The sequence below is a fragment of the Neolamprologus multifasciatus genome, chromosome 22 (genome assembly GCF_963576455.1).
Source record: "Neolamprologus multifasciatus chromosome 22, fNeoMul1.2, whole genome shotgun sequence".
In the NCBI taxonomy this organism is placed as follows: Eukaryota; Metazoa; Chordata; class Actinopteri; order Cichliformes; family Cichlidae; genus Neolamprologus; species Neolamprologus multifasciatus.
Genome location: NC_140459.1, coordinates 25,079,617 through 25,093,794, shown reverse-complemented (window position 1 = coordinate 25,093,794; position 14,178 = coordinate 25,079,617).

Genomic DNA, 14,178 nt, shown 5'->3' with positions numbered 1-14,178 from the left:
CCAGGAAAAGCGTCTGTTATATTCATGTAAATACAATAATATATATGCATGCATGTGCCCCGGGAGAAACAAACTAAACATTTTTCGCTAGGATTTTTAATTAAAGTTTACGGACTGTAAAGATTATTTTAACACTTTTTGTCTTTATTTATGTCCTATTGTCTCTTAAACCTTTTATGTAATTTAGGAACCGTTATTTTGAAGGGCAGAGTGCAGGCGCAGCCTCATCCTGTTTTGCTAGAAACTACACGTAGATTTAAACGTCGTCATTCTCTACGGCTGTGTCCCAATTCGGTGTCTGCACGCGTACAACGTACGAGAAGTGCGGAAGTGAGAGGCTTGTGAAATGGGACGGTCTAGCCTTCGTCGCGCTGTTCAGGTTGCCTCGCAACCATGATACCAATCGCGAGAAACGTTTCATACAACATTGTGTGACAGAAATGAAGGAGAAAACATGTTTTGTTGGTCATTCATTTTTGTCATGACATAACTTTGATTAGTTGAGTATCTGAGGCTGAGACCACGGGACTGTAAAACATGATTGTTGGGCTTAATTTTTGTACTGAACAGTCATTTTAAGATTAGCTAATTGTTATACACTAACTAATGCTGTTCATGAGAGTAAAATCATCTCACTGTGGTAATGTAAATATAATATGGCCAATATTATAGTATTGTCAGATTATTATAATATATATATATATATATATATATATATATATATATATATATATATATATATATATATATATATATATATATACACAGTGGGGCAAAAAAGTATTTAGTCAGCCACCGATTGTGCAAGTTCCCCCACTTAAAATGATGACAGAGGTCAGTAATTTGCACCAGAGGTACACTTCAACTGTGAGAGACAGAATGTGAAAAAAAAATCCATGAATTCACATGGTAGGATTTGTAAAGAATTTATTCGTAAATCAGGGTGGAAAATAAGTATTTGGTCAATAACAAAAATACAACTCAATACTTTGTAACATAACCTTTGTTGGCAATAACAGAGGTCAAACGTTTACTATAGGTCTTTACCAGGTTTGCACACACAGTAGCTGGTATTTTGGCCCATTCCTCCATGCAGATCTTCTCAAGAGCAGTGATGTTTTGGGGCTGTCGCCGAACAACACGGACTTTCAACTCCCGCCACAGATTTTCTATGGGGTTGAGGTCTGGAGACTGGCTAGGCCACTCCAGGACTTTCAAATGCTTCTTACGGAGCCACTCCTTTGTTGCCCCGGCGGTGTGTTTTGGATCATTGTCATGTTGGAAGACCCAGCCTCGTTTCATCTTCAAAGTTCTCACTGATGGAAGGAGGTTTTGGCTCAAAATCTCACGATACTTGGCCCCATTCATTCTGTCCTTAACACGGATCAGTCGTCCTGTCCCCTTGGCAGAAAAACAGCCCCATAGCATGATGTTTCCACCCCCATGCTTCACAGTAGGTATGGTGTTCTTGGGATGCAACTCAGTATTCTCCTTCCTCCAAACACGACAAGTTGAGTTTATACCAAAAAGTTCTACTTTGGTTTCATCTGACCACATGACATTCTCCCAATCCTCTGCTGTATCATCCATGTGCTCTCTGGCAAACTTCAGACGGGCCTGGACATGCACTGGCTTCAGCAGCGGAACACGTCTGGCACTGCGGGATTTGATTCCCTGCCGTTGTAGTGTGTTACTGATGGTGACCTTTGTTACTTTGGTCCCAGCTCTCTGCAGGTCATTCACCAGGTCCCCCCGTGTGGTTCTGGGATCTTTGCTCACCGTTCTCATGATCATTTTGACCCCACGGGATGAGATCTTGCGTGGAGCCCCAGATCGAGGGAGATTATCAGTGGTCTTGTATGTCTTCCATTTTCTGATGATTGCTCCCACAGTTGATTTTTTCACACCAAGCTGCTTGCCTATTGTAGATTCACTCTTCCCAGTCTGGTGCAGGTCTACAATTCTTTTCCTGGTGTCCTTCGAAAGCTCTTTGGTCTTGGCCATGGCGGAGTTTGGAGTCTGACTGGTTGAGGCTGTGGACAGGTGTCTTTTATACAGATGATGAGGTCAAACAGGTGCCATTCATACAGGTAACGAGTGGGGGACAGAAAAGCTTCTTACAGAAGACGTTACAGGTCTGTGAGAGCCAGGGATTTTCCTTGTTTGAGGTGACCAAATACTTATTTTCCACCCTGATTTACGAATAAATTCTTTACAAATCCTACCATGTGAATTCATGGATTTTTTTTTCACATTCTGTCTCTCACAGTTGAAGTGTACCTCTGGTGCAAATTACTGACCTCTGTCATCATTTTAAGTGGGGGAACTTGCACAATCGGTGGCTGACTAAATACTTTTTTGCCCCACTGTATATATATATATATATATATATATATATACCGTGTTAATGCTATACATGTGTTAATGCTAAACAAGACTTTGTTCATGAAATAAGAGAAATGTGGAAACAACTACTGATCAATAACCTGCCTCAGTACTACATGGAAGCTCCTGTCAGGCATCATATCGGCTAAGATGAACAGGCACATGGGTCAATACATGAGCGGGACACAGAAAGGAATTGGCAAGAATACCAGAGGCGCAAAACACCAGCTACTGGTAGACAGAACAGTCAGCCGAGACTGCAAGACCAGACTAACCAACCTGTGCACTGCCTGGATTGATTACAAGAAGGCCTATGACTCAATGCCCCACAGCTGGATACTGGAATGCCTAGAATTGTACAAGATCAATGGGACCCTGAGAGCCTTCATCAGGAACTCAATGGGGATGTGGCGTACAACACTAGAGGCCAACTCCAAGCCCATAGCACAAGTCACCATCAAGTGCGGGATCTACCAGGGAGATGCTCTATCCCCTCTGCTGTTCTGCATAGGCCTGAACCCCCTCAGTGAGATCATTAACAAGACTGGCTACGGATACCGACTACGGAACGGAGCAGTTGTCAGCCACCTCCTGTACATGGATGACATCAAGCTGTATGCCAAGAGTGAACGAGACATCGATTCACTGATCCACACTACCAGGCTATACAGCAATGACATTGGAATGTCGTTCGGGCTGGAGAAGTGTAGTCGGATGGTAACAAAGAGAGGGAAGGTAGTCAGAACTGAGGGGATTGAACTACCAGAAGGCAACATTGCAGACATAGAGGACAGTTACAAGTACCTGGGGATCCTGCAGGCGAATGGGAACCATGAAGAGGCCGCTAGGAAAGCTGCAACCACCAAGTACCTGCAGAGGGTCAGGCAAGTCCTGAGGAGTCAGTTGAACGGTAAGAACAAGATCCGGGCCATCAACACGTACGCCCTGCCCGTGATCAGGTACCCTGCTGGGGTAATAGGCTGGCCAAAGGAGGAGATAGAAGCCACTGACATAAAGACAAGAAAGCTCCTTACCATGCATGGAGGGTTTCACCCCAAGTCCAGCACCCTGAGGCTGTACGCTAAGCGGAAGGAAGGGGGTTGGGGACTGGTGAGTGTCAGCACCACAGTCCAGGATGAGACAACGAACATCCAAGAATACATCACCAAGATGGCCCCAACTGACAGCGTGCTCAGTGAATACCTCAGGCAGCAGAAACCCAAGAAAGAGGAGGGAGACGAGGAACCATCATGGAAGGACAGGCCCCTGCACGGTATGTACCACCGGCAGATAGAGGAGGTGGCTGATATCCAGAAATCCTACCAGTGGCTGGACAAAGCTGGACTGAAAGATAGCACAGAGGCACTAATCATGGCAGCACAAGAACAAGCTCTGAGTACAAGATCCATAGAGGCTGGGGTCTATCACACCAGGCAAGACCCCAGGTGCAGGCTGTGTAAAGATGCCCCAGAGACAATCCAGCACATAACAGCAGGGTGCAAGATGCTAGCAGGCAAGGCACACATGGAACACCATAACCAAGTGGCCGGCATAGTGTACAGGAACATCTGTGCCGAGTATAACCTGGAAGTCCCGAGGTCAAAATGGGAGATGCCCCCAAGGGTGGTGGAGAATGACCGAGCTAAGATCCTGTGGGACTTCCAGATACAGACGGACAAAATGGTGGTGGCTAACCAACCGGACATAGTGGTAGTAGACAAACAGAAGAAGACGGCCGTAGTGATCGATGTAGCGGTTCCGAATGACAGCAATATCAGGAAGAAGGAACACGAGAAGCTGGAGAAATACCAAGGGCTCAGAGAAGAGCTCGAGAGGATGTGGAGGGTGAAGGTATCGGTGGTCCCCGTGGTAATCGGAGCACTAGGTGCGGTGACTCCCAAGCTAGGCGAGTGGCTCCAGCAGATCCCGGGAATAACATCGGAGATCTCTGTCCAGAAGAGCGCAGTCCTGGGAACAGCTAAGATACTGCGCAGGACCCTCAAGCTCCCAGGCCTCTGGTAGAGGACCCGAGCTTGAAGGATAAACCGCCCGCAGGGGCGTGCTGGGTGTTTTTATATATATATATATATATATATACATTACAGCAGTTATTTATATTTCCTATCACCTTAAATCTTCACTCAAAGACAAGTACCTTTAACAGTGTATATACAGATGTATTATACATAAGAGACAAATATTGTTCGTTTAATATGTTGGCATTACTAAATTTGGCTCAGTGCTTACATATATGTGTAAAAACAAAATGTACAAGCTGTGATAACTGTTTCTGATAGAATGAAGAGTAGGCTGATATATTAAATATTCATTTATTGGGTGAGAAAATCAGACCATGTCATAACTGCTTTAAGTCATACAGAATAGATATCAGAGCCTTAAACAGGATGACTTCTGCTAAATGGGTCAAACTGGGCAGAAAGTATACAAACACATAACATCCTTATAGAATATGATGTAACACTATAGATCAACTTACCTCAGAATATATAAAGCATATAAACAATTACAGCAATATGATGCAACAAACACAGCAGTACTACTAATCCAAAAATGCTCAAAGCTTCATAGAACTGAAACAAACATTTATTTTTAGCTCCATTCTGCTGCTGATACATACTTTAGGTTTCTGAACATTAAACTTGTTGCTGCCTTTCATAGTGTGTAACTTGAAGGCCCTGAGTACTTTCTCCCACACTGAAAACACTGGAATGATAACATTATTTGAACATTACCTAATAAGACTGATTCAGGACAGACAATTAGTTATGTTAAACTTTTCTAGCAGTCCTTCACAAACAGGGAACAGTCTGTCTATTCTCTCCATCTGTCAGCTGCTGCTGGCTCTTCCTCCTCCTCTTCCTCACACACTGCTGAGTTTGTCCTGGTGGATCATCAGGGGTGCAAAGCCTCACAGATGATGTGCAGCAGTGGGTCCCTCAGTCTGTCCTCACTCTGGACACTTGCAGTTGTCACACATGGAAATCAAATGTGTGATAAGCTGCAGGATTCAAACATAAGTGTAACTTATAAATACATGTTCATACTTTTATTCCACAATCAGAGAGAAAGAAACAGAGAGAGAGTGCACGACAGACAGGTGACAGTCTCAGGTGTATACACTGCTACAAAACAGCACAAGAGAAGGAGGATTTAGTGTTTGTGTTATTACGAGTGCTCAACAAGAAGAGTTTCCAGATGGTACAGTGGACACATGTGTGACTCCTGTGATTAAAGCATCTTGCTTTCAGCTTAATGAGTGAACCGTCAGCTCGTTCAAACACACGTTAAAGTCCGTTTGGACCCGACCTTTGCGGTCTACGTGGGCCGGGTCCTTTGAAGACCGAGAAGGCCGGAAGCGCGAGGCTGTGAAATGGGACGGTCTTGCCTTCAGATTTGTGTCACCGCTGTGTCGGCCGTCTGCTCCTTGCTATCTAAAATATAACAGGAGACTGGCGTAAATTCTCGACCGTCTCACACTTCTGTTTAATCAGTTTTCTGTTTAACGTTTATTCAGCTGTGTGAAAATCCCGGAGGAACACACCCGATGGATTAATAAAGTTGTATTTAATCTAATAACTTTGATCTCAGCCAAACCAATTTATTCCGGAACAAATAAAACACAGAAAAAAAGGAAAACAATTACATTTTTAAGTTATCCGAGTGACTTATATGTCATGTTTAACCTGAGTAGCGAAAAAGCGGGGGTCTGAAAACGATGACTCTTGCAAAAAAATTACGGTTTTAGTAAAGCAGTAACGCAGCGTGCTTATGGGAAAGTAACAGTAATCTAATTACCTTTTGCAAAAGTAATCCCTTACTTTACTCATTACTTGAAAAAAGTAATCGGATCTCTGTATATTAATGACTAATCTTGTATTGTGGATGGATTATCTCGGTAGTTCTCCTGACTGATGTTTGGTCCGTTTACAGCATCCTGCCATGCGATTGCATTTGCCCCTAACCATTGGGAACCCTCACATTAACTTTGATTGAGTGGAAAAAAGTCCTCCGTTCGTTAGCGTTCGTCCTCCAGCTTTACTGTTTATGTTATGCTAACATAGCTTTGCTGCGCTAGCGATCACGTAGCACATCATTATATACCAGCCACACTGATCATTTTATTACAGATGAACAAATTTAGACAGTTTTTCAACTCTCATTAATGCTGCAGTGATCATTTGATTTTGGGACCTGCAGCGGAGTTTGGGCCCAGACATGGCTAATAACATCACACAGTGGCAGTCCTAGCCTGTTTGGCGCTCTGGGTGAACACTCCTTCTACTTTTACACACGCTCTTTTCTACTCTGTAATATTCTTGTCAATTTTCTTGATATTTATTTATAATCACTTCTATTAATCCTTGCTATTTAGAACTGAGTGATCAGTATATATTACAACAACAACAACAACAAACTTTATTTATATAGCACATTTAAAACCCAGTGGTGTACCAAAGTGCTTAACATGCAAGAGAGTAGTGATGGGATTTCCGGCTCTTTTTAGAGAACCGGCTCTTTCTGTTCGGCTCACTAAAAAGACCCGGCTCTTTCGGCTCCGAACCGGCTCTTCAGGTTGTTTTGTTGTTTAATTTATTTATTATTAACAATAATATAAAATTATGCACAAAAGGAATTACTAATGTAAAAAAAAAGTGGTTTTATTTATATATGTATATATATAAATATATGCGGTGCCCCTACAGACAAAACACGTACAAATTCCAAAACACATTTCTAGCTTGAACTGAACTTCCAAAACAGAGCTACCTAGATCACTTAAATTACACAATTGAAAGCATGAAAGCATATGTGTATTGTTTGTGTATTTATGCACAAGCACTCATATATATTCAAATAATTAAAAAAAAAAAGTTAATTTACCTGTTACTACCACACACCAAATCCGGTCGTTGGTACTTCCTGGCTTGTGTAGCCACTAGGTAACAAAAGTTCAACACTGCCCCTAGCATCCTGGAGCACTTCTGTTGTCTTTTGTACGAGTTTTGAGTTTTTATGTGCTTCAGAGTTCGTACGTGATTTGAAGTTTGTATGTGCTTTATCTCTAGGGGCCACTGTAAATATACTTTTATTTATTCACTCCACATAAAATGTAATAAATAAATCATATAATACAAAAATCAACTATTCACATTTCAACTTTTAACTATTTAAATTTTCAGCTTTTTCCTTTTACAAATTTAAAGTGAAACAACACAAAACACTGCAAACCACAACACAATTAAATATAAATTATAATATGAAAACAAAAAGAACATGCATATTCTCTGTCATATGGGCCTGCATGAATAAACTTTCTGCAACTGAAAATAGTTGTAGATGATCTTAGTGCTCTAGTAGGGGTGTATAATCTAAGTAGCTCAATGAGGTAGCTTGGCGCTATATTGTTAATAATTCAGAAGGTAAACAGCAGGATTTTGAATTGAATGCGATACTTAATGGGAAGCCAATGCAGGTCAGCAAGGACAGGGGTAATAGAGACATGGCGCCCACTACCAGTAAAGAGACGAGCAGCCGCATTCTGAACAATTTGGAGTCTATGGAGGAGAGTAGAGTTAAGACCGAAGTAAAATGAGTTGCAATAATCCAACCTAGATGTCACAAAGGCGTGGATAAGCTTTCCAAGGTCCCTATGTGGAACATGTCTGGCCTTGCTAATAAGACGCAATTGATGGAAGCAAGATTTAACAACAGAAGACACTTGTTTGTCGAACTTAAAAGAGCTATCCAAGAATACACCCAGGTCACTAACAGTGTTGGTGAGGAAACTGTTAAAGGAACCGAGGGCGTCATGGAGTTGGCCACGGGGGACTCTACTGTCAAACACGATAATTTCAGTTTTCCTGTCATTTAGAATAAGAGAGTTACCTGTAAGCCATATTAGTGCTATTTCTTAAATGTGTAAAATCTGTAACATAATGTGTTGTTTGGAGTTTAGTCTGTTACTGTCATGGCCTGGGTCTGATGACCCAGGGCTCATGTATTGCTTGTATATGTTTATTTTTCCGTATGTTATGTTTTGGTGTTTTTCTCTCCCTTTTTGTCCTCCTTCTCACTGTGTGCTCCCGGATGTTTTGGGGTCGCTGAGGGGACTGCGACCTGGAAGTGTTCCTGCACTGGAGGCTGCCACACCTGCCGCTCGTTAGCCTTCACCATCTGCAGCTAATAGCCTCATGAAGAGCGTCCTATTTAAGAAGGTGGCAGAGCGCCAGTCAGCGCGGGATTATACTATGTCAAACCTGTAAAGTACCTCCGTTGATAAGTGTAATGTGAACGACATCGCTACTATGGGTTGCCTGCTGAGCTGTGTGTGTTTTTGTGTCACCAGGAGTCGGGAGCGAGGAGCGTCGTCACGAGGGGAAATCATGGAGCGGAATCAGGTTTTGGAGTTGTCACTTCTTCACTGTTAATGGACACGTGCACTGTGTGGGATTCACAGAGGAATTGTCACGGGAGCCACAGTGCTGGATTTGTACATAGTTGTTGTTTTTGCCCACTAACTATAAATAAATCCACTGTCCTTCACTAAAGAGTCTCACGTTTGGGCCCTACTTTCCTCAACTCCACGGTCTGCCATCGCTAACCGTGACAGTTACTGTTACTATTTTTACCATTTCTTCTTGGAGCAACTGTAAGCCACATAATTTCCATAGGGATTAATAAAGTATTCTGATTATAATTCTGACTGTTTCAGGATACATGACCTGCCTTTTTCCAATGACACATCTGCTTACCTGTATCTTTTGCACATTTCTCCTCCTCTTTTTTTCTCTTTTTTTCTAAAGTACAAAAGAGCCGCATGTGGCTCCGGAGCCGCAGGTTGCCGACCCCTGCCCTAGTCCTAAAGTGTATATTTATTTTCTTACTCTCCTTATATATATTGTTTGTTTACTTGCACTGCTGTAACTGGAGCCTCTTCTTCTCATCTCTCAATATACTATACTGTATATAGCAGAGATGACAATAAAGTTTACTTTGTCTTCAGCAGCAAGCAGGGGCACCGAGGGCTCTCGCGCTCACTTATCACATACAGAATTTTGAAAAAACATTGGTGCAAATTATAAGTCTGTATCATTAGTCTGTATTGATAGAAAACCAATCGGTGCCTATGACATTCCCAAAATGCGCTGGCATGACGTCGGGGCAGCATGAGTACGAGCTGTGGAGGTAAACACAGACAACACGAGAGCTCTCCATTAACACTCCTTGTTTATTACTCATCACCACACAACTGAATACTTTTCCCTCCAAAACACAACAATAACACTTCCTGAGAACTGGGTGTGAGTGGAGCCCTCCAGCGGTCCACCACAGAGCAATTTTTTATTTATTTATTTTGCCGATGCCCAAGATTCCGCCCCCCACCACGATGCCGCCCTGGGCAACCGCCCATGTCACCCAAATCAAAAACCGCTTCTGACGTCAGAGTCAAAGACCGGATAGTGCTGGTCTACCAAGTTGTAACCAGGTCACTAAAAGGCAAGTTAATTAATACCGTTGCTACACTTTAAAAAACAAAAGAGGTTAGCTGAACCCAGAATGCATTGTGTGCAAAAAAACATGGCCGCTCCCACGGCTCCAAAATAGTTTTAAACAACAAAGATTTAATGAATAAATTTTTTTTTGTTATTTTCAAGTATGTTTTTATGTAGTGGAGATAATTTGTAACATATTTAGAGTAACTTGTCATATTAGTTGGGGTTCCTTTTAAAAACATGTTTAGCATCAGCTTCTGTCACGTGACGCCATCAGGTTGGTAGGCTGGTTGTGGTAAGAAGAGGCATTTTATACACCCGGGGCTTAGCCCTAAATGGTAGTATCCATGTGGGATGGGGTTAGAAATGACTGAGGGATTTATTTGGCTGTGTTTTGTTTAAAAAAGAATAACTTCATGTAGGAAAAAAATATATATCACATATGCAGGACACCTTAAACTAGTTTTTTAATTAAGCAGCAAGGCAGAACAAAATCAGGGCTGTATCAAGACACAGGGACTAAACCCCAATTCAACCAGACCCAGAACTGATTGGGAATTAAAACAAGACTACAATAGTTCAAAATCAGGATTACTTTAGGACTTAACCAATACAGAACCAGACTCAAAACACCAAAAATCATCATAGACCTGCACTACACTTATTTTTTAATTCTACCAAAGTATACTATTTAGATTCAGAAAAGTTTGGCTCTCGGCGAAGGCGGTCGCACTTTTCTCCTCTCCTCCGTCCCCTTATCTTCCCTGCTTAGCCTCTTGTGTCCTTGTCCTGTCTCGTGTGTATTACTTTCCCTGGAACACTCTCTCACTGTCGTTCTCTAAAACCTAAAAGAGAATTATGGATTTGATCAACTGGTCTCTGAATGCTATTGACACCCTTTTCTCAACGAGAAGTCTGGGCTCGGGAGAGCCCGAGTGCCCTGGAGGGACTTTCCCTGCCGGATACACGATGGACGGGTGGCAGAAATGGAGGATCATGTGCCTGGCGGGACTGTTGATCGAGGACACTGAAGATATCTACCTATTCAGAACCACTATAACAGGGTTCTTGCTGATTGGAGCTGGCTTGGCCCTGGCTTATCGGAGAATTAAGACAGCGGAACCGGCTGTTCAAACCCCCCCAAGGCTGCCAGCTGGGATTGAAACGATGGGACGAGGCGCGACTCCTCACAACGAAAGCAGCATGGTTAAGACCTTGGAGATGCTTACAGCTGAGCGTATATTGGGATACATCAAGGAGAGGCCTGCTCAAAATGACACCCTTGAGCGAAAGTTGGATCACATCGCAGAACGGCTCACTGCAGTTGTGTGGTCTCAGAATCAAAAGAATGACAACACCACGGAACGGAAGTTTGATACCATCATGGGGAGGCTCGCGGTTCTCCAACGGGAGATTGAGAGACCAGTGTCGGAGTGTTAAAGAACAGCTTTGAAATTCTCCTGAGCTGCTCGCATAAAAGAAAAATCAACAACATCATAATGCGGATACCTCCTCGGCGCCAGCTGGGGGCTCAAGGCTGGAGCCGAACAAAAACTCCCAGATAACGACTGTGTGTTGACTATTCTTCCCATTCCATGTAAGGCCACCTGGGTTGGCTGACAGACTGTTTACTTAGCCTGATAGGGCGGAGGACACTGTCTCAGCTGAACTATGGACACGCACACACATACACTTACACTGATAAGCACGCACTCATCCCCCTCCCTTTCCAAACGCCTTCTATGCTTGTTTCCTGCGGGGGAACACAGCGGGTCTGTGTGCCGCGCTGGAATGGTAGCGCTGTGCAGGGCGGCTGCTGTGTTCCCTTCGGATTACTCCTCACCCCCCACCCAATCCTGTGGCTTGTCATGTCTTTCACAAAGTTGTGCTGTGGACATTCATGTGCTTTTTGTGCAGAGGAGTTTTTTTGTTTCCTGTTCTCATGCTGTCCTACCATGGAAGCACAGCATGAGTAGAGGTCTCTTTTTTTCCTCTTGTACTTTCCCATTGTTGTGTATATTTCAGTGTTTTTCTGTAACGCTACCGATCTCCGACTTGTACCCCATGTAATGTCTGTGTTGTGTCTGTAAGGTCGGGGGGGGTCCCATTTCACTGCAGGGCAACCTGCATGTGGCGAATAAAGCTTTGATTGATTGATTGATTGATTGATATAACTATTTAGCCTTGTTATGCAAACAAGCCTGCATAAGTTAATAAATATAGAATTTGAAAAATAACAAACCTAAAAAGATAAACTAGGAACTAGATACATGTTCTGATGAGTTTTGGCAAACACCCATTTGAGTAACATGTCTGTCTCACCTGGCTCTTGTTCCATCTCTGTTCTGTCCTCATTCTCATTCTCCTCTCCATCTCCCTCTCTGTTCCTTTCTCTCCCCTCTCCCAATCAAGCCAAACAACAACATCATCAAATATACAGTTGAAACCAGATATTTACATACTCTTCAGATAAAAACACAAACACTTTTTTAATTGTAAAACATCAAATCAGAATAAATGTTTATGTTTTTAGATTGATAAATATAAAAAAACATATTTGTTAAATTTAAGAGTAAAGAGAGAAATTGTATGTATTTCTTAATTGCAAATGGCAATTACATACATACAATACATACAAAAATTGAGCCACACTTTTGGAGCTCCACAATTTTTTTCCTGGTGTTTTGTTTGTTTTGTTTGATATCTTCTTCTGAGAAGCTCAGATTCCATTCTGAGCTTCTTAAGCTCAGAATGGAATCGTCTAGAGTTTTCTTATTAATTAAAGACACAATAAACTTAGTGTATATATACTCCGAAATTTGTTTAAAAGTGATAAAAAAAATAGACAGCTCTCTCTCTCTCTCTCTTTACTCTGACATTTAACTAATTCAAAAGATATTTTAATATTTATTTATCTAAAACAGTTTACTCTAAAAGTTTACTCTGAATTGATGTTTAACAGTAAAAAAAAAATTTCTTATTTTTTCCCTAAAGTGTATGTAAATATCTGGTTTCAACTGTGAATATACTGCTGTGTATTGAAATTTGTCTTGTTTTGCATATTGAACAGCATTCAAAGCATAAGGTAAAATAACATTTACCAGAGTCTTTTCTTTGAAAGAAACCCCTTATGCCCATTGTTATGTTCATCATAACTAAAACCGATTTAGAGTGCTTTATTTAGCTGTGTAGGGTAATAACTGAAAATATGAAATAAACACACATGTAAGCTAAGACTCTCTAAAACAACAGCATTGTTGTTCGGCTTTTCATTTCACCATTTGTTCATTCACTCGAAGAGCAAGTAACATAATATAGGTCAAGTGATCAGTTTGATATCAATCTTTTGTGATACACCGTCATATTTACATTATTTGTACAGTATGAAAAATTTGCTTGATACCTGGTCAAACTCAAGCTCTCTTCTCTCTGCCTGTGCACTTCTCCTACAGCAAACTCGCAGGCAGCAGCTTCTCTCCCTGCTTCTCGCTCACATGTGTAAGTGTTCAGAGTTCATCTTTCCCAGCCAAGAACAAGACACCGTCCTCCAAGAGAAGTGGAGTCAATGGCTGAGCAGTTGTCCAGCTTTGATCCAAGGTTGTCCCTGGTTAAAATACTGCACCTGGAATTCAAATCCCTGAGGGAATTGTGGAGTTGTGTCAGCAGCAGGTGGAAACTGAACAGGCCTGATCCGTCTGAACACTGAACCTGAAGTCTCTGTGGCCACAGTCAGAGCTAGTTAAGTTCTCTCAAAAGGAAATGTGCTTCAGTGCTTCCTTTATTACCTCTTTTGCAGAGGAGACACTAAAGCATCCTTTATGAGAGGAAGTAATGTGGGATTATGATATTATTTTATGCCATGTTAGACCCCTAATTAAAGATTGTGAATTATTATGTAGTTTTAGTTTGCATTATGCTCCTGAATTAGAAGAAGGTGATAACTATTACATTTGGTAAACTGATTTGCATTATATTAGACTGTTGATTTTTTGTGAATGAATGATATTGTTTTGTGATGCATTATACTGCTGAGTTATAAGAAAATATTGTTCACAGAAAGTCATCGTCTCATTTGTCTGATTAGAAGAGAACAGAGCATTCTGCCCCATCAGCAGGAGCAGATAAACAGGGAGCCAAGGTCGTAGCTTAGGCGCTGTGTGAGAGAAAGAATGTGAATGTTTAGGCTTTTATGATTAGGTGGGGGCCACTAGAGGCTATAAGAGTTTGATCAAGGCTCCACCATTTTGAGATCTGATGCTGTCTGTTGTATGGCGTCCAT